At 46.6% G+C, this 21,837-nt stretch overlaps 1 protein-coding gene and 1 long non-coding RNA gene across 5 annotated transcripts in view; one reads left to right on the forward strand and one right to left on the reverse strand.

The window, feature by feature from the left end:
- The window catches only part of LOC142572185 (adenylate cyclase type 5-like), a 308,272-nt gene that overhangs the window by 207,149 nt on the left and 79,286 nt on the right, over nucleotides 1-21,837 (reverse strand). Inside the window, exon 1 of one of the 4 annotated variants that reach the window (XM_075681116.1) lies at nucleotides 3,974-4,066. The exons of 2 other annotated variants lie outside the window; for them this stretch is intronic. The gene's annotated coding sequence lies outside the window, so the exon portion shown is untranslated. Of the gene's footprint in view, nucleotides 1-3,973; nucleotides 4,069-21,837 lie in introns of those variants that run through there. One more of the 4 variants, XM_075681122.1, reaches the window with a different exon arrangement.
- The window catches only part of LOC142572186 (uncharacterized), a 222,522-nt gene that overhangs the window by 2,103 nt on the left and 198,582 nt on the right, over nucleotides 1-21,837 (forward strand). The gene's annotated exons all lie outside the window — the stretch shown is intronic.

The raw sequence follows: 21,837 nt of genomic DNA on the forward strand, positions 1-21,837 counted from the left end.
GGAAAAGCGATTGGCGAATGCGACAAGTTGGAAAGGCCCACCGTTCACCTCTTTATCACTTTCTTTTTACAGCGCACGTACATTTTTCTTCGCGCTATTTTTCGATCTGCCAACTGAAGAGTCAGCAGATAAATGTCTCTTCGAGTGCGCGTCATGATGTCGAAACGTCAGGAAAAAAGAAGAAAAAACAAAACGCCTGAGGGAAGAAGAGTGATGACGTGCTAGCTACAGGAACAAAAGTAAGAAGAAAAACACACCGATGAAAGAAGCCTGTAATGCGCATTTCGCGTCGAGTTTTGTAAACAGATCACTCTATAGCAAAACCAAACTAAGTGCAGAATGTGCAGCGTCAAAGGTCTTTCTTTTTCACCTCGACTGTAGTTCTAAACAATCGAGACCAATGTCAAAGCGTGCCTACAGGATTACACAGACAGCAAGCAAAACAGTGGAGGCTTATATAAAACGCTTCAATCTCCTTGTAGCACACCACTTGAAACAGAACGCACACTCATGCTAATGACCGTTAACGATCAAACGTCACCAATCCTCAATAACTCTGCTGCATTAACCTGACTCATCTTTATGCCGGTTGGAAAAATGATGCGGAAAATTATTAGTGAGGACATACTAAAGCAGATTTCTAATTCCGTGCGCCCCAATCTCCACGAAAAGATGAAAGAACAAAGGAACAAAGAAGGTCAGACGAACGTCGAGGGGTTTTGTACGAGTGTGCTCGTGCGTATACCTGCGTGAGGCCGCATGGTTACGAGTATCAGACGGCACTGATTTGCTCCCACTCCAGGCGGAGCGCACGTAGGCTTCCGGACCCCGGCGAGCAGTCGATTTTCTGACTTGCGTTTTTGCGCCTTCGAATGGAAACTGTTTGCTGAAAGCTGCCCCTCTTTAAGCGTCCGACTGCGTGTGGAAGCACGATTTCGCTCCGCCGCTAAAGTTCCAGACAAAGAAAGCCAGGTAAGAAACAAAGAAACGAAGCAATATAGAGTTTTCCGCCCATTTCATCTGAGGTAACCTGCTTTCATCCAGCCGCCCTGTAGCCCACGAGCCGCGCACCAGGATGGAGCTTCATAAATCGCACCCTGTCAAACTCCCCCCACCCCCTCACCACCCCTCGCTTTCTTTCCCCTCGTTTTTTTTAACCCTACTGATGCGCTCAATGTCGAGACGGCTCGTCACTGAAGCAAATCGCCCGATACAGACCGGCTATATCACAAGAGTCATCGGCTTACGCCCAGAATACGCGCTCGGCGCACGAAGTAAGTAGCTGCTGACTGCGAAACATAGCGAATGTAACGAGTGCCGAGAAGCGATGCGAGGATATGCACGAACAAAAAAGAAAGGGCGTAAAGGCGTGGTAGAGAATACCTCTGCACTGAGACCAGTGTGAAATAACAAACAGCGTGGGTTCTGAAAATGTTTGCCTGGGCATACGCCTGGTATAGCGTCACTGGCGTGGCATGCTATTCGAGATGAGACTGGTGATGCATGAAGCGACGGACTCACACAGAGTGCACACGCACACGGCATGCACAAGTAACAGGCACAAGCATACACGGTATAACAGGCAACTATAGTGCCTCTGGTTCAGGCCAGTGTCACGGAAGATTAATAGCGCATTCGTTGCACGCGAAGCGGTGGCAGCGCTGCTCCAAGAACGTGTTGTCGAGTTTTGAAGTACAACTTCGCGCACGATGCAAACACGCTGTGCAATCGTTTGTACCGGCACCGTTGGCATGCGTTGATTGAGAACGGCATTCGCAAAGTGGTTATATAGATGCCAAATTCAATTACTTGCCGCTAAAGGTGCATGATGGTGAAAAAAAGCGAGAGAAAGACAGGTATTCCTAAACTAAAAATAATAATAAAGCTTCGACTAAGTACACTGAACTGAAGGAAGGCGGATAAAGGAATTGAATTAAGAGCGAAGAAACCATGAAGAATAATAACGCATGTGACAAGCACGCAACAAACACCACAACTTGAAGACTTGTATCTGTCCCTCACTGATTGTGTGGACGATTAGAGCGCATGTATACCTGTGTGACCGAAAGGCAATGCGCGTTTTCTTCAGCTGCAGTTACGAGACAATAAGGAGAAGGCGCGACATCAACGCTGCCATTACTGGACCACCACGGGTATGTTCAACCCGTTTCCCCAACTCTTTACAGAAGTAACGCGGGGAAACTAAAACGAAAAACACTTTCATGTGGGCGACAACGAAGCGCAACAACGCGTTTACTTCCTTACGAGAACGTAGGAATACGGCCAATTTGATCGATGGTTTTTTTTTTTTTTGACAGGCTACCAAACACTGACCTCGGAACTCTTCTGTAAGCAACGCCGCACAGTGTATCGACTGAAGGCTCTGTATACTTGTAGTTCTCGTGAGATCCGTTAAAATTTAGGGCAGTGGGGAGACACGAGAAATAAATTTTCATGAAAGTTATAGTCAAAACTGGCCTCGAGGACATGTCGCATTTTCCAAATCGAACAATGCAAACTGGGTGCGTTTGGTCCGACTCGGCTGCGCGTACACCCACATACACAAATAATTTATGTCTTTCTCACTCACTCTCTCCAAATGGAGGAACACAGTACCTCAGTGAAGCCCTCGCCCAAAACACCTTGAGTATATAGTACACTGTATATTCGATTTCCAGGTCGTGCAAACTTTGCATGCGTCAGACATGCGCCTGAGAGAAAGCCCGATTATGCGCGAAGAGTTAGAGATGCTGTATTTAATGAAACGTTGAATTCTGCCTGGCTCAACGGCCTGGTGTGATGCTGCAGTTGCAGTTGATGCTCGGTTGAAAGTAATGACATGCATCTTCCCACCTGGCACTTTCGAGCTTGCTCGTGTATTCCCATGTTTAGCGACTCAAAAGTGATGTTCACACACCGAAAACAGCTAACGCGAGAGGTTGTCGAGGCATTCCACGCCCTTAGAAATGAAAAAAATCTTTTCATTAGTGCATCTTGATTAATACTTTACCGTAGAGAAGTGTAGTTGACCCCGCAACACAACTTCTATTATGTTATCCTATAACCACGAAATGTATTATTAGTTTTTGTTTGTTGCGTGTCCTGTGCTCGTGTTTGTTCAAAGTAAAGTATATAGGTATAGTGCTATGGTGCTTTGCCAAATACTTAATTGCAAGTCAATGTCTGTCCCGTTTGCTGCCTGTCGTCGTGTGCACACAGTTTCACTGTGCTGCATTGCATTTCACTGGATGCATTGCAAATACCGACTATTTACACCATAATGTGATATGTCACAATACACGTAACACCTATGTTTTCTGAAACCGAACAATAAACAACTGTACAATACGATATGTTTAACGGCACCTTATAGGTGTGTGTGCCAAGATCTTCTATCATGTAAATAAAAAGAAAATACGTTGGAAATGAGCGCTATAAAAAACGAGTTAAATCAATCTGTCAAGTGGTAGGTCCGAACTCATACCGCAGAATCAAATGCCCTCTCCGACGGCTTGCTGCTTCTACATAGTCTGATCTGGCCAGTGCGATGGCGAGCGAGGCTCGCCTTCCAAGCTGCGGCGACGGAGATGATTTCGGGGCTGCACAACTTTGCCCAAATAAAGATCCCCATATTGCACAGGCACTCACTGGTATATCCACAAGGCTCAAAACTGCAGGAAACCGACGCAATTCTTGCCGACAAAATCGGGGAAGTAAACGGCCGCCATGACATCATCGTGCACCCGGTACACAGCAACTCTTCATTCGGCGTGAAATTTGCCCACGTAAGAGACACCACATCCGTCCAAAGTAAGAAAAACGGCATTCGTCGACGATTCCGTACACGGAGGGGAAAAGCGAAGCCGCGCCTCTCCGCGGTCGAAAAACGTTGCCGTATGTTCCGTGCGCTACGACGCAAACAAGCAAATAAAGAAAGAGAAAGAAAAGAGCTACGGGGCGCCTTCCAACTCACCAGCTCGATCCCCACAGCGCCGCGCTAGTCCTCGACTAAATCCAACAAGGCGGAGCTCCATCGCGTCCAAGCGATTCGGCGCTAGTGACGCAAGTTGCCTCTGGGCAAGAAGACGCGGCGGCGGAGGCGCAGGTAAAATCGAGAATAAGAACCAGTCGGTCATATGGCACGCTCGCCAAAGGAAAAAAAAAAAAAAAGACGAAAACAGAGAAAGAGGGCGAAGGAAAAGAGGAGAGGGCACAGCAGCGGCCCATGGAAAATGGTAGGCGAGACTGAAACAGGAGGAGGGAGTTAGGACGAGGCTCCACCGCGGACTTGCACCTGTGGGCGACCTTCAGGAGACAGGCAAAAGGGGTGGAGGAAGGAGAAGGGGAAGAAAAAATAAAAGAACGGGCGATTGCGCGCGCATCGAATGAAAGCGGCTTCCTCGCTGGCTTTGCGGCCTCTGGATCGCTGTAGCAGTGCGTGAGCAGGCACGGAAGGGGGCCGGTCGGAGCTCGTGTAGATGCCTATCTGGTACCGCGCTTTCCGGTACGCCCTGACCGCGCCACATATATGCGCGGGAACACAAAGCAGGATCCTTGCGCGCGCTCCGCTCATCGCGCGTCGTCTTCTCGCGCGCACACTTGGCGCGAAGCTGTCGTCGTCGGCGTGTATAGAAGCCGGACTGGCAATCGCGAAAGCAACCGAAACTAACAAGAAAGCTGTCCGCACACTCGGCGCGCACTAAATATTTACTAAGTCCATATGTAGCGGCTATAGGGAGTCCCTCGAGGTCTTCGCGAGGAAACATTGCAAGGTTTAAGTAAGTCCCGGCCGTCATCGACTGTGAGACGTTGCAGAAGCTGGCTATACATAAACGCGCGAATCTGTGGCGCCTCTCACAGAACGTAGTTTGCTCGCTGGAGCGGCCAGGAAGCTCACACGCCGCATCTTTTCCCAGACGATATTCCAGTGGAGCGTCGGTTATGCCCGACTACATGCATAAGTGAACGTGAGCTCCAAATCTCCCTGACTCGCAATACACCGAGCACTCACATCACTGAACAGACACCGTGAAGTTTATTAGTTTCGACCTTAACCCTTGTCTCGAAAATTGAAACTGACCTATGTGTGAATCTCGGCCACTACACACACAAAAAACCTTACGATAGCATTTTTCCTAAGATCAAATTCTAGCCAGTCCTGGTGCTGGACGTATTACTATGGAAGGCCTGCCGACCAACAGCAAGCATCACTTACGAAGGAAAAGCTTTGTGGATCCGGCCCCTGTCTGTTCGCTACCGTCGTGTAGTTCCGCACTCGATGTAGGCGCCTGTGCAGCTACATTCAAGCAGACGCGGTGGTCCCCTCTTTTCTTTTTGAAACCTTTCCTCTTACGGTGTTACAATAACATTATTTCAGCAGTAATACAACAGCCCAACAACAACATGTTTTTCGTTTTCTACATGCACTGTCGAGGCTATACATGTGAATACGATGCCGAGGTGCCGGAACTGTGGTCTCCGAAGTTCTGCAAATTTAAAGTAATAATTACTGCGACGACGATTTGGAGACATGTCAATACGTGCGAACGACACCGAGCATTTCTACAGATATATGCGCGCTCAAGGCATCCTTGTGAAGCATTATCAATGAAAACTCGCCTTGATGCCTGTCATCCGCAGTCACTAGCATGACTTAAATAAATCGGAAAAAAATTGATTAAGGTTACGTTTTAGCGGATACCATCGCAACTTGGTGTCACTGGCAGAGAAAGAGCAGATGTCCTTGCACATCAGGTGCTTTCAAGGCGACCAACAGTGGGGAGTTCTGGTGAATAACGAACTTCCCACAGAGATAATTCTTTGTCACTTTCGTTAGCTTTCGAAACCACAGCATCAGCCATGTGCTATATTTATTTATTTATTTATTTATTTATTTATTTATTTATTTATTTATTTATTTATTTAAAATACTTTCAGTGCCTGATGGCGTTACAGAGAGGAGTAGTGAATCAGTATACAATGTTAGATATAGCAATCCGAAAGGATGAATGAACCGGATTGCTGACGCCCGAGGTGGATTCGGATGCTGTCTTGGGCAGAAATGAAGGAAAGGTTTGTGCGGCAACTTGGTACTTGTATCTTGACGTTGTGGTCGATTCGCGATGAAATATAAGGGGGTGATATAAAAAGGTATTTCTTTTTAAATTCTGGGTTAGTATAGTACATTTTATGAAAGAGTGTTAACCGGGCGAGTTTCCGTCTTGCTGATAGGTCTGGCAGATGAAGGCTAGTTTTGATGGCGGATACACTGGCACTGCGGGATTAATTGTATACAATGAAACGTGCAGAGCGGCTCTGAATGGCTTCAAGTAAGCAAGTTAGCTGTGCTGCATAAAGGGACTTAGCCGCACGGCCCCCTACCAGCCTACACTCCTGCACGGAAGTTCAAAGTAAGCGGTGCTGCTTCTCCAGCTTGCACTGAGTGCAATGAACTGCGCGATACAGAACACTTCATCGGGTCCTACAAGCGCTTCTGTCCTGAAAGGAGGAGACATCTCGACTCCATGACAAGGAGAGGATTTCATCCACGAACGTGTCGAACAGTTAGCTTTCCCGGAAGGACTGCGGATAGTACGCCAAAAAAGTGTCACGCTTTCTTCTCGCATTTCTACAAGTGACAGAACTTATTGACGCGTGGCTACATATTTGGAGCGGAAAGAGACGCTTAGGCGAAGTAAATACCGGCCACGCTTGCCCCGTATGTAGTCAAAACCATCATCATCACCTGTCGACATCCGCGAAAAATATTGAAGCCTCATTAAAAACCTCGTACAGTGTCTATAGAAATGTTATAGACGCCCACATGTGAAGTACATATAGCTCTATAAGCGCGTTGCGGACTTAAGGTGTTGCATTTTTGTCGACTCTAACATATAAACTATCTAAAAGATATTTAATGGCTGCTGTTGGTACAAAGACTACCTTTTTTACATAAATATGTACAAATATCCAGGGAGTCAACTAATTTAATAAAATATGGCTACAGAACTTCAGGGCTCCAAAAGCCCCGCTTTGTTTCTTTGAAGGTACCCTGACGATATTTGGGCATCGCAAACAAACAAGCATGGCGCGTGAATTACACGGAGGCAATCTTGTCTGAAAAGTATCAAATGGCTGCACGGCGCAAAAACAGCTGAAATTTCAAACAGAAGCCCGCACGCCCTCACTCAGTATGGAGCCCCGTTTCATCCAAGAAAGTCAGAGCCACACGCACAATTGCCTCTACGTAAGACGCACTGGCTGTAACGTCACCGATTATGGCACGCGACTTCGGTAAACCATCCAATGCAGAACGCGCAATACCGCAGAGCCATCTAGATAAACACAAGGCACGTACACTTTCCTTTATGACGTCATGCTAAAAGGGTGAACTTGCCATCTAATGGTTGTGCTGCCGAGAAAGCCGCGCTGATATTCCCGTCCCCGCTTTCGTCTCGTCGGGCTGGGCAATGAAAAGTTCGGCCCTTTTAGCATGACGTCACAAAGCAGAGTGTGCAGGCCTTGTGATATCCGGGTGGCTTTGAACACCGCCACTGGAAGTGCGCAGCACTGCAGGAAAGGACGGGAATAAAAACAAAAGGAGGCGGTGCTCGTGACGTAAACGTGGCGCGGACCCTCGGCTACGACCAGCACCAACTAGGCAACATCAGGAGACGCCAGCACATGGTGTTGTTACGGCAAGGTAAAAAGTAGAGAAGAGCTTGCACTTGCGGACGCTAGTCCTGGCAAGGGAAGAGGGTGGCTACGTTGGCCGCGAAGCTCACCTCCTGGCAGCACGGCAACGCGACATTTAAATTTCTCATATTTCCTTTTAATAGTGCACCAATTTGAGGCTCTTCTGCGGTGGAACAGTCCCTTATACAGTGCGTAACTAAATGTTTGAACGGGGTGTGGTGGGAGTCCCTTTAAGACGACAGGATAAGGTGACAGGCGGTCCTCTTCCAACATTTCTTTATCTTTTCAGCACTATATTTTCACTCCCGGGCCCCGCGTACGGTAGCAAAGCAGGGCACGTATCCCCTAAAAGAACTTACCCTAGAAGCCTGCGCAGGCGCAGATAACAGCCAATCGGGACGCCGGACATATTATTAGCGAACACGGCCTGCCAATGGTAACTGCGCCTACAAACCAGCCGCTCTGTGAAATCGGCCAGTTTCAATATCGGGCACATATGATCTACATTTGAGCGGTCACCTTGAAACCTTACCTTTCCGTACGAAATGTTCTTGCTGTCTCATCATACAAATATTCTAAGCTTTTGTTCGCAGTGGAATGGCTAATAATTTCTCCTTAGCGTTCAGATTACGCTGAAAGCAGTGTAGATTTTCCCTTCATTATTTCCACTGACGATATTCGTTACGGTCGTTCGGTTATCACCTCGAATGCAGCGCACGTCCACGAATGCCTGTTCGGGCGAAGCCACACGACAAGCTCTGTGCGCCCCTATCCAACAGCGATCGCCGTGAATAATGTTTGCGAAGAAAGTTGCGCAGGGAACCCCAACCGCGTTCAGTGTAGCTGAAGACGGATCTTTCAAGAATGGTCAAAGAAAAGAACTCCTTGCAAGCTCAGCGAATGCATTATTATAGGTGCTAGGGCCTTTGCCAATCATTCTTTTGCCTTAAGCCGTAGCGCCGGAGGCAATGTATTTGTCTCAAATGTTTATTCGAGTGAGGTTAAATGAGCAAACACCTTTAAAGATGACGCAAGCAAGTTGAACCTCGCTGATGTTTTCCGATAATGCGCAGCATATTGCAACGACTCTAATAGCGTACTCAGGTTGGCAAGTTCGCTCACCACGAGAGCCATTCGGGTTTGTTCTCGACAAGTCGCTTGTTGCCGCTTGTTGGTGTTCCCGCTATTTTCTTACCCCTAGATATTACCCTCATGCATATTCTCGTATTCGTGTGTACTCCTGCCCTGTCAAGTTTCTAAAAGCATAGATGGGTAATTGAGTTAGACGTGCTGCTCTCGACGTCGTAAACAACTTAAAATCCATCGCCATTATCGATTAGTGCAAGGTCATGTGATAAATAATGGCGACCAATTTCAAGTAGCCTTACTACACTATGTCAGAAATTTATGCAAACGTGTCTAGAAATGTAACGTACAAGGATATATTTAGCATTGATTGACACTTTAACCGATTTCTTTAAATGTATGCCACAGAATTTATTCCGAATGGCTCTTTGACAAGCTGTGCCACCTACTGCTAACTTATTTTGAAGAGTTTCTTTTGGGCGAAGCTTTCTTTGCTTACCCTCCCCGGTTTGTAATGGCTGCTGGTGCTGCTGGGTCGGTCGATACCATTGTGGATATATTTGCGGATATATAAACGAAGTTTATGTGTGCGCTCTGAATTCCATTACTAGCAAGACGGGCTTATATAACACCTGGATTCTGACCGGCAATGTAGTGTCAGTAAACTGACCTCTGTTCTTCGTAATAAAAAATAAATTCCTGAAAAACCTGTAAATTTACTCTCGGTTCACAGGCGTATCTCTAAAGCAAACCGACCTCTTTATGAAAGAGCGGGTTATCTTCAATCGATTTTTTTTGCGATAGCAATTATATGAATACTCCACGCGCATATCTGCCGTCGTCACCGTCGTCGCCATCAGTATCGCCGTGATGTTCCGCATAAAGTCCAAGGGCGATAACATCGTCGCCGCGCGCCGTGTGCTGTATGTGCGAGTGAAAGCATGCGAAGGTGAGCCGACGATGGCGGCTCAATATCGCGCGCGCAAGGGAGGAAAGCAGGGAGGAAGCGCGCCGGTCTCAGTCGCGCACAAGACAACGGGGGGAGAGGGGGGGGGGCGGGGCATCGTTCTACTCAGGCGGCTGCAGTGAATGACGCGACCGCGCAGGCCCTCTTTTTAAACCGATCTGCGATAGGGGACAGTGTTCTGAGTTCTGATAGCTTCGGGTGCCCTGTGCTTTCGCCGCTTAGTTCACGTTGAAGCGAAACACACCGTTAAGGTCAATTCGCTCGCTGCTATTGCCGCGATTCCACATTCCAGCGTTCTGGCAGCGAGTTTCCGCGGTCATCGAGTGAGATGTGTTCATGCTTGCTTATGCGCGTGGCATCACGCTCGTTATTTTAGTTAGCGAATGTTTAGAATTCTATGCGGCAAATAAAACTACTATCCTTACTTCGTGTGGCTGTCTACTAATTTGCTTTCGCAATCGATGCTTCGCTTTTCAGCCGAAAGTGCAAGTTGTTTTTATTTACTTAATTTCCCACTGCATGTAGGTGCCACGCCAATACAGGCTCGCCGATCTTCTCACAAAAGAGGTACAGAATCCTTAAATGTAGCTATATATCTGTCGTACCACTCTGTTCATTATACACTTGTCATCACCCTTATTCCGACGACAAGGATCATACGCCACCTTCATCTTCGTCACACAGCTGCGTAAGCGAATTACAACGTGCATCTGCCCAATTTTCTGTTTGCAGTTCGGCATAGCTTGGGAGCAGTGTAGCGCATAAAAATAAAGATTGCATGGGATAAACGTTGGAACCTTTGTGGTGGACACACATAAATGTTGGATGAGGTTGTCCACTGCATAGGATGAAAGTGAACAAAGTTATGCGCATCACCGTTATTTACACACGGGATTTAATCCACACTACTTTGCTAAAGCTTCGCTCCACATAGAATCGAGCATGTTCATTAGGTCTGCGTATATTTTTGTTTATTGTATCTTATTTTATTTATTTATTTTCTTACTTTATCACGCAAGAAAACACACCTACGCCGCTGTTCAGTCTCCGATGCGTGTTTTTCATAGTAGCGCATTTTCTTTTTTAATTCAGAAAACAAAGAGAGAAAGAAGAGAAAAAGAACACGCCATTATGGTGCCATCTCATCAGGCCGGGCTTGATGGCGTTTGGGCGCACTGCGTTATGCTTTTAAAAGTTTTTTTCTACGCAGCTTTCCGGCCTCCGAACGCACGCATATACGGCGCATATCATTGGGTCAGCGACAGTCGCATTTTACCGCTGGTCACGCTACATAAATTTGCCTTCTTTACAACCGCTTCGCAAGCGGCGCCACGCCAACCCTTGCGTGGCATTTTGAAAAGTGGCTCTTTTATATTCCTCGGCATGCTTGTTAGTTCTTAAAAACTTGCAAGAAATTTCTGACAGCGATCAACATTGCGTCAGTTTTACAAGACACGCTACAAAGCGTGTCGGCGTTCTTTTTTTCTTTTCTTTTTCTTCCTTTTTTTTTTGCTTTCGATAAGTTTCGTATGATTCTTCATGCACGCGCCGTGTAATACGCGTATTTTTCGCACTCGTTTGTTTCGAGTACTTCACTTTTCCGACTGCAAGGGAGCGCGTGACTTCACCACAATAACTTCGCGTCCATACACGCAAGTCAGGTTCGCGTCGTTGCTCAAAACGGAAACGCTTGCTTTCCGGGCAAGGCAATTATTTGGTGCGTAGAGGCACTCGATGTGGCTCCCATGCCTTTGCAAATAACTTGTCGACGTTTGCAAAGGTTTAGTGGCGCTTTGTCTACTTTTCGGGTTATTCCTCTGTGGAAAACGACGAATCCGTTGCCAGGGAAACATAGGTATACGGTTACCGAAAGTCGTTCGCATATGTGAGTGATGCGTGAAAACGTGTTATGATCCATCACGTTAACGAATGAGATAATACAGTGGGTACTGAACAATAAAAAAAAACGACAAAACATTTTTTTCGAAATTTACATACATATATATATTTTTTTAGTCGAGGTGCTTCAAATGTATGCTCCAGCTGCTGCTTCAAAATTTATAACGAAAGGTTTCACAGAACGCTTGAAGGCCGGCAGCGACCCTGACTCGGAGCTTTCTTTTTTTATCCGCAATGTTCGCGCTATCCAGAATGCGAACCTGAAACTCTAAACCGTCGTTCGAGGAGCAGCAGGCATTCACGAAATCCCAACCGCTGAAATCAGGGCACTCAAATGAGTGCATGTAGTGAGTCTAGTGAAAATGCAAGAGAGGAGTACAGTTGATGATTCGACTACGATCGCTAAATGGTTGAAATTACGGGCGCAGAAGTCGGTGATCAAGAGTAAAGACGTAATCTGGCCGACCACTTAACGAGAAGAGGCGAGATCTAGATAAGCAAGCAGCGGAATGGCCTCACGTTGACTCTAGTAGTAAGAAGAAACGACATCGGCCATAAGAGAGACTATACGCACACTACTGACGACCATAACTCTTGGAAGCTAAGGGAGGAGGAAAGAGAAAAGAAGAAGGCAGGGAGGTGGAAGCTAAGCTCTTTTTTCCTTTAGGCCGTGTAACTCACCTTGGAAGCTAAGAAAGAATAAGGTGAGTTACACGGCCTAAAGGAAAAAAGAGCTCAAGAACACTTGTCCATTCTTCTTTACAAAAATATGTAGCGAAGTCCAGAAATTGCCTACAGACCTCCCAGAACTTCATATTCTTGGAGTTGTCTTTTAATTTGGTGAAGATCAGTAAACAATCTACCCGCAGCAGTTGTTGGAAGAACTATCCTTTTAGGTATGTATGGTGGTTCACGGGCTTGTAAATGTTCGCATTCTAAACATGTAATAGTCGAAAAATTTTGCAGCCGAAAAGTCTGCAGCTTGTGAATAGACAATAGACTTCATAAAACGCCGTGTGCAGATTTTCTAGCTATCGCCTAAGTAAATGTTTGCTGCGGTAAACTGCTGTGGTATGCAACACATCCTACACAAGGATTTTGCTGCTGCAACATGCAGTTTGCCTCATACAGCGCGAGAACACAGTTGATTGCATCGCCTATTGCAACTGTCATAAGTATGACAAAAGAGGCGAGGCCTTCTCGAATAAAATAAAATAAAATAAAATAAAGATAGCACGATCTTTCTTTTTCCAAACACCTGGCCAGCTGTCCCGAGTCCACATATGCGGTCCTTCGACGACAGAGTCAAAGCACTTCGCAAGTGGCAGCCGCCGTTGCAAATTCAGTTCTTCGTGAAGAAACGCTCGGAACTCCGTGAGAGAATGCAAATGTGGCTGCATATGGGAGGCTTCGAATCACAAAGTGAATGCTTTGGGAAAAGAGGGCGCTGCTTCCCCGATATTTGTTTTTCTTCAGCAAGGCCTTATACACCCGCTAAAGCGCGCGGAAAATTCTCGAGTGCTCACCCCCCCCCCCCTTTTTTTTTCTTCTCCAGTTTGCATAAGAATGGAACCTAAAGGCTGAGATTCTAAATATACAGTGGTGACGTGCTTCTGTGGAGGCGGGACACACGGCGAGGTTATTTTGTCCATCTCAGCGTATAGGATCGCTTTTCGTGGAAGATAATTGCGAGGTGGGATATGGCGGGCCGATGAAATGATATGGTGCAGAGAGTGAGGAGCCGCCACTTGGTAACAGAACTGTCTTTCAGGTTCTGTCACTCCCTCAATTTGTTTCCTTCATTTATTATTTCTTCGTCACGTGGCCTTACTGAAGCTTTTCTTGCCACCAAAATGACCCCCTCCGTACTTTTTTCTTTTCCACTATCTTTTCAATATATGATGTCACGAAACGAGAAATATGCGCGACCATTGTTAGATGCATGCGAGAAACAACAACAAAAGTCAGAAGGATAAGTGTGCGTGGTACATCTTATTATGGGTTTGAAAAGCTTATTTGCGATTGGAACCGAGTTCCACATAAGGTCGTGTATATATTTTCTAGGATCTCGTAAACAGTCGTGGCACTGCCATGCTGTCGATTTCACCGCACCTCACTTTTCTTCGTCAAGGTCACTAAACTTCGCCAAACAGAGTACTTCACAGCTCAGGAGAAGAGTTTCCGACCTGATGAATATCAGTGCTGGAGGGTGCGGAGCTGTCTGGAGTGACACCGAAATAGTATATAATCTGCTTGTGGGACTTGCATTTTCATTATTCTGTCATTTTATTTTGTCAACAGCATCTTTAGGCAATACCTGTCTTGACTACTCGCCTCCTGAGAGACAGGATCTGGCTTAAAATTGGAATCGTGGAACATTTAGACAGGAGGTTAACCTTGACTTCAACCTCCACCATTACAAGTTTCTGGATTCCGTCTGGGGCCTAAACGAGAGGCTTTCGTTGGAGAGACTACCGTCTCCAATATGCCGGTGACGACAAGGACCTGGGAAGACGCAAATCTAACAAACGTATACTGACACTCAATTAAGTGCTTTTTTTTTTTGGAAATACATCTGCACAGACGATTAGTAAAAAAAAAAAACACACGGAATACAAATGAGGTGCTGCTACAACCCACTATCACCATCACCACTGTGTTCCTTCCGCAAAATCCTTGCTCTATGTCTATATGCAGTCTGACGCGCTGTTTAACTACGACAAACTATTTATGACCATAGGCCTTCCGCTAACTTCCCGTAAAAGTATCTAATAGAACTAACGTAATACCTGGCTTACTGCAGAACCTGTAAGGAAAACTTGCAAGGTGGCCTACCGAATTCTGCTTCTCAGCCGTGCGCCAATTCCTGTGTATTTTCTGCAATGTAGCTGCGTATGAAACAAAGTTGTGAACCCTTCGTTCCACGCATACCTTCTCTCTCTTTATCTCAACGGTTCCTTAACTCCACTCGGCCTCGCTGCGCCCATCTGATTTACTTTCGCTGTTTTCATGTCCAGGTATTTAGGGCGTTGCCCCTTCGGCAATCTGTCAAACTTCCCCACGACACGCTAATGTCGGCTTGGCCCATTGTCACTAGTGACAATGGGCAACATTTTCAAAAAAATATATATATTTCAGAAGACCTGGCCAATGTTTAATAAGTTTCAAGTAGCAACGTCGGCAGGATATTTCGTCCGGGTAACTTACGCATTTACGGCACTTACGCCTAATTTCACTGCGGCTTTATAGCAGGTGTTTTAATCAGGATCGCATCACTGCTTTAACGCGCCACTAAGTGCCGACTAAGTGTAATAAATGCGTGTGTTATTTGAAGGAAGTACCCGCTTGACGTTGCTAACAAAAATTTGCTGAAACTGTAGGTCGATCATCTTAAGTATACTTTCCGAAATCGATACCCATTGAATTACATCGTGTGCTGCAGTTCAACAAATTGCCGAATGGGCAATATCCAATATTTTTGGGTATGCTTTTTAATTATTTTTGTGCTGCATTACGCCGGGTATGCATTTAAGCTTAGAAACACGTATTGTTTAGGCTTCCCAGCAGTTTCCCATTCTTATGTGTCACTGAAATGACGTGACCGCTTTCACACAGTAGAACCAATACGATTCTTTGCGTTCTCATTCTCGAAATAGCTGAAGTGGTCCTGAACATTCTCATCAAAACCTTACGTACTGCCTTGTGTGTTTCTAATTTTCAAATCCTATAATCCCGAACTATATTCTTTTTCTTCAGACGTAAGAGCTTGATTCGCACAATGCCATTAACCAGATGATGATATACATGATGTGGCCATATGGGACTCATTTCCTGGCGTCTGTGCTAGCTTTGTTTCCGCTGGCTATATGTCGTTCACGGTAAATAACGGTGAAATTTACGATTGGCGCACGCACGTACCCACACCCGCATATAGAGAGAGATAGAGGATAATATAATAAATAGGCTCTAGACTTGAGGAAGCGGGGAAGGGAAAGAGTACTAAAGTACGTTCACTACTGAAGCTCCGCATGCGAAGCTCCATAGTGAGTGATGTGTCTATTTGACGTTATAGCCCATGATCAGAGTCAGTCCTGAAACAATGTCACCTCCTTAGGCCAGCACATATTCCGGTATTCGTCGAGTCCTTCGCATTCCTACACGAGGTGATGAATATTTCGAGTTACCTCCCCTTACCATCCATATCGTTTCGCTTGCGGACGTGATTGATGCTACAAGGCGATGATGTCGCCTGTTACGACGTGCCCTCTTCTTGACTAGGTTATAAGGACTTGTATCCCTCGAGATAGCCTTCTGGGAAAAGGGTCGTCTGTATTAGAGGTCACAGCCAGGAGGATTTCTCTACGGTGTTGCTTGGAGGCAGCGCCGTTACTCTTCAGGGCCTGGCTGTAGCTTAGCCCATGGGTTGGGAACGGGGATTGAGTCGCGCCTCTCGCGCCAGCTCGTGGACCCGCTCGGTGCCGCGGTTTCCAATATGGCCGGAGATCGACTTGATGGTAGTGTTACGACCCTGCTGTTTCCCTTTAAATGTACCCGCGTGCAATCTTGATACGGTAGGTGGTGGTGTTGCGCCTTACGCAGAGAGAGAGAGAGAATCGGTGCATCTTGTGTTAAACGCGCCGTAGAGAGAAATGAGAAGCATTATAAAGACGCCGTTGGTATAACAACCGCATGTGACTCGAATAACTTCGGTAGCCCACATATCACGCTAATTTTCCGCTTAATACCCAAGACAAATTTCCTACCACAAGCACAGGCAGTTTCGCAAAGAGGAGCGGCTGTTTTATCGTCACGTCTTCAACACTTAATGCGTGCCGGTTTCTCAGTATAACCGTCTAACGAAAGCAACACTGTCGTCGTGACCAAGGTCGACGCGTGTGCAGTATGCCAAAAAGTGTCCGAGTAAATTAATTAACTTCGACCGTCAGGCGGAGAAAAGGGAGAACACCTATATTATACATTCGTGAACATTGAGGCGCTCGCCGGCGTTATTAATAATAAAAATAAAAAAGACGTTGCAACACGCTTTCTTTTGGTTCAGTTCGAAGTCTTCCCGAAGCAGATTTGGCACGTTCGTCACAGATAAATCACAGTGCCTAATAGCGTAGAAGCTACGATGTAAAGGAAGGCGAACAAGAAAAGTCGATGTCGTCAGCTCGCCCGCAGCGAAAAAGCTTCTCATTGTGCGCACGAGGGCATCTCGCAGATGAGGATTTTTCAACTCTTGCAACTATTGCGCAAAGAAGTCTTTCTTTCATTCCAAGTGACCCGGGAGAACTGGAGGGCGAATTCTCCAGATCATCAGAAGCTTCTTCTTTTTCTTTAGCATCGATTTGTGTTTCATTTCTAAGCGTTGATGTTGCTACTTTTATAGACTGCTGTTTTTCTAACTTGCTCTATAATTTGCCCACTTCCAACACATCTTTGCAAACAAAATCGTTCCCAGTACTGAACCTTGGGTTCCTACAGTTTCAACAAATTCTCTTTCTGATTGGTCCATATATTACTTAACAATAACAAACTGAATACCTTTATTGCTGCTACACGAGGTGAAAAACGGACTGTTTGGTGAGCATGGTACTTGTTCATAGTCAAGAAACCATAAAAAAAATACAACGCGGACAAGAGAGGAGACGTTTGTGCTCACTTTATTAGCTATGAACAATATTGCGTCTTTTCTCTCGTCCTTCCTGGTGTCATCCGGCCTCATATGGAAGCCGGCAATGATTTCCTGGCAATGACACCGCCTGCAGCAACACCCCGGCTTTTCCGCAACTACAAAACATCACAGAATGTTGAACTTCTATAATCACGCAAGTCAGCGCTATGTCCTCCCCACGCAAGCACCACTAAAATAATCGAGGAACCACCCTTTACATAGCAAAGAGGTCAAACGAAGAATAACAGGCGGGTAGCGCGAGTTTTCTTTCAGCGCCGGGAATCAAACAGGCAAGCAAGCGATCGCTCAGCCTTTTGCAACCTTTTATTGCGATAGCAATTATATGGACACTCCAAGCGCATTTCTGCCGTTGGTGTTGCCGTGAGGTTCCGCAGGAAGTCCAAGGGCGATAAAACGTCGCCGCGCCGTATGCTGTATGTGCGAGTGAAAGGGTGTGAGGGTGAGCAGTCGAACGCTTCTCAAACTGGCGCACGTAAGGGAGGAAAGCGGGGAGGGAGCGCACCGTCTTCCGTCGCGCACAAAGCTATGGGGGGTGGGGGGGGGAGGAAGTGAGTAGTGCTCTGCTCGGGGCGGCCCGCGCCGCTATATCTTGAAGGCCATCTGCGACGGAGACAATGTCTGCCGTGTGCACAAAGTGTATGGGGGTGGGGGTAGGCAGGAGGCCTTTCTACTCCGGGCCGCCGTATATTGAAAGCCATCTGCGACGGAGACAGTCCGCCGCGCGCTGTGTTTTCGCCGCTTAGTTCGCATTGATGCGAATGTCATTCCGTTCGCTGCTGCTGCCGCGCTTCCTCACTCCAGCGTTTTGACAGCCAGTTTCCGCGGTCATCCAGTGAGATGTGCTCATGTTTGCTAGTGCGCGCGTGACACCATGCCTGTCGCTTTAGTTAGTATGCTTATGTTTACAAGTTTATACAGCCGATAAAACTACTATCCTTACTTCGTATAGCTGTCCACTCGTTTACTACCGCAATCGATGCTTAGCTTTTCGGGCGAAAGTGCGAGAACATTTTGGTCCACGCGTACGCGAGTACATTTTAATTTGCCCTGTAAGTAATCGGAAAACCATGCATTCCCAAGTTGTCTAATCAACGCTGGCGACAAGAATGACGCATTCGGAACCAACCACCGCGGTCGCAGCAGGTCGCAAACAGACATTTTCTACGCGCGCACAAACGCCTATTCCAGAACGAAGTTGTTGCAGGTACGGTTAACGACGACTACAGGATCACGGCCGTAGCAGGCTTACAAATCTACCGCTGTAATGACTAGGATATAAAAGGTAAACGCAAACATCACTCTGCAGCTACCTTCGTCGCCTTCAGCCAATAAGCTTGCCCCAATGAACACTGCAGTACAGGCGTAACGGATAAATGAAAGGCATTTTTACATATTCTCTGCAGCTTTAACCAAAATTTTGTGTCGTTTACCCATTCACCGCTCACCATGGTGGTCGAAGTAGCGACTGTCTGAGCTGTGCACGCATGCCGCCGTGGCCATTGTACATCAAGCGAGCAAACATCGATCAGAAGGTGCTCAGTTCCGGCTACTTTAAGTGCAAAATTCAGTGAACAGATTCGCGAATGTGCTCTGTGCGTAACGTTCTTGAAGGCTTGCAACATGCTATATGCGACTACTGCTGTTACATGTATAGAGACAATATGTGAAGGCAGCATTACACTTGCACACCAAATTTTTTTGTATGTTTAGTGAAACTTGCACGGCCTATGTTCAAAGGATCGTTCAGAGAATTGTACATCAGTGCGATGTATACGTTTAATACTTTTGGCCCTCTTAGTCACAAATGCAGTGAAGTGATCACGCAGCATACAAAAAATGAGAATAAACTTGCACAACTCGTAAACATGTGTATACCGGCAAGCACTCGTTCTATTTCGTTCCACCATAAACCGACATTCGTTGTAGGCGCTATAAAAATGTTCTCGAGCGCTAGAGACGGCTTCCGTGAAATGGTACAGCTTGCTTTTATGACTCAAAAATCATATCGCTACTTCCCTGTGAAGGGAATGAATGTGAAGGGTAGCAAACCAAAATTGTGTCGGCTTAAACACGCCACTATCCTCTCTATTCTCTCTCCCTCGCTTGTGTCATTCAACGTAATGCCACTCTTGCGGCGATTTCTCACCTTGAAACTACAACCGCAAATTCTCGATTTAAAAAAAGCGAAGTAAAGAAACGATAGCAGAAGCTAACGGAAATCACAGCACCCGGGAATCACGTTCATTGAGAAATGCAGGCAAGCGCAAGGACAAAAGAAGGCCTCTCCTTTCCAGCTTCTTGAAAAGGGCGCTGTCAGAGCAATAAGATCAATTACCGTCATTAATAAAAATGAGCTGCCCACGTCCAGCCCACTATCGCCGACAGCGTATATAACTCTATATACTACACGTTCCGGATCCAGCAGCCACGTGGTGTTCTAGTCCCATAAAAGCAATCGCGTCCGCCCCATCATCCATTTCATTGTTTCTCGGTACACAGCCGGAAAGATAATGGCCACTTCTGCATTCTTATTTGGTTGACGCCGTCAAGTCTCTTTGCCCTCTACCCATCTTTATTTTCCGTTCATTCTTACGGCAATACGCGTCGCATCCGCTTCGAGGCACAGAGGACACTCTCGATTCTTTTGTTTCGCTGACTCGCGCCTTTCCTTGGGTACATATACAAGAGCGCGGGAAGTACGGAGGGAAGGGGGAGGGAGGGAGAGGGGCACATAAAATTGAAATCGCGCGTGTATGAGCGTCATGCAAATGGAGCGGCAGCTTCGTGGAAGCTGTCTTCGTCGTCGTGCATACATAGTCTCTACAGTATACGCAATACGCACGACGGACACGCGAGTCTTCCCCCCCTCCTCCCCCCCCCCTCTTGCATGAATATTTCATTCTCTGAGGCGGCCCGCATCAGTGTGTCGGGATGACCCGACCGCCGCTGCCGCTGTGGCTGCCTCTATTCGTGAAAGAATGGAGAAGACTCCTCCCGCGTTTGTTGAGAGACAAACGCCATCGAGTAGTCGACGCACGGACCGAACGGAAGACCTGGAAAAGAGGAACGGTATATATAGACGCGGGTAGCCAAACGGGCAGGATGGCCGTTGGGTTTCTCGGGATACCGTTAAAGAAGAAGAATAAGGAGCAGATCACGGCCGATAAGAAGTGTTGTTTTTTTTTTCCGACCAAGGCTCGGGCTTTTAGTGAACGTGCCGTCTCGACCCCAAAGAAAGGAAACGAAACTGCCGGCTGCGAGGTGGCTCCGGAAGAATTGGCGCGCCCGTGCCGAAAGAGTCGGAAGACGAGAAAACGATCACGTGCCGTGCGCGACGAAGCAAGTTGTGGGTGGTGGTCTGTGTGTACGGTGGTTCGGCGTCTGGCCGGGTCTCTAAACAGCCAGGAACTCGGAGAAGGCAGCTGGTGAGGAAACGGAGGCGCGTTGTGTGGGGAATTGGTAAAGGTGCGGAAACAGTTTCTATAACCCAACGGGGGATTCAATTTGCTCGGGCGCGTTTAGCTTGCAGTCGACGAGAGCGAAGATAAAGAGATAGAGATAAAGAGAGAAAGAGAGAGAAAGAGAGAGAAAGAGAGAGAAAGAGAGAGAAAGAAAGAGAAAGAGAAGTTAAGCTATGCTGAGCACATGGTGAACGCAGGGAATAAAATCTGCAATAAAGAATGCCGTAAACAAGTACACTCAAGCCAAGCGAATACAAATTTGGCAATAAGGTATTAGAAAAATGTACAGCGCTAAATATGGATGGAAAGGTATAAGGAATGTCAAGAAAACTTGAAAAGGAATCCTATAGAAGTTACTTTCCATGGGTAAGACTGGAGAACGTGAGAGGTGGCAAAACCAATCAAAACGATTGCAGAGGCATGGCTTTAAGGAAGGATTTCGTGCTTTTGAAATGAAAAGTGTCCGCAGATGTTTTGACACCGTGATCCCAAAAAGAAAGTGAAAAAGGCTCCTCGCATTGTAGCCTATTATTCATGGTGTCGGAGGTCCAAAGTCATCCGTGGTCTTGAGCACTTCAAAGAGCATCGTTTCGCACGTAGCTTCTTGGAGCACCTTTTCGTTTCTTCGTCTCTCCACGAGTCTTCTAAAAAGATCAAGGACGTTTTGTTCCACTCTTTCAGATCTTTGTATGATTTTACCATGCGTTAAAGCGATGTTCTCAGCGCCTAAGTACAAGAAAAGCGAACTTCGATTTGAGTAACGTTAAATTAAATAAAGTTTATTATTCGGGAAAAAGAGATCAACACGCAGGTACAATACTTGCACGGCCGTAAGTTGTAATGTAACCTTTAAGATTTGAGACGTGCCCTAACCTCTATGTCCAGCAGTTTCTTTCAACTATTACACTAAGTAAGACGACAAGTCCATTGACCGAGCACAGGTCGGTTGAACGAAGAGAGACTGGGAACTCGGCAGGACCCGAGAGTTCGAGATGTCACTTCGATCATGTTGTCCTTGAGCTAACAGCGCT

The sequence above is a fragment of the Dermacentor variabilis genome, chromosome 2 (genome assembly GCF_050947875.1).
Source record: "Dermacentor variabilis isolate Ectoservices chromosome 2, ASM5094787v1, whole genome shotgun sequence".
NCBI lineage: Eukaryota > Metazoa > Arthropoda > Arachnida > Ixodida > Ixodidae > Dermacentor > Dermacentor variabilis.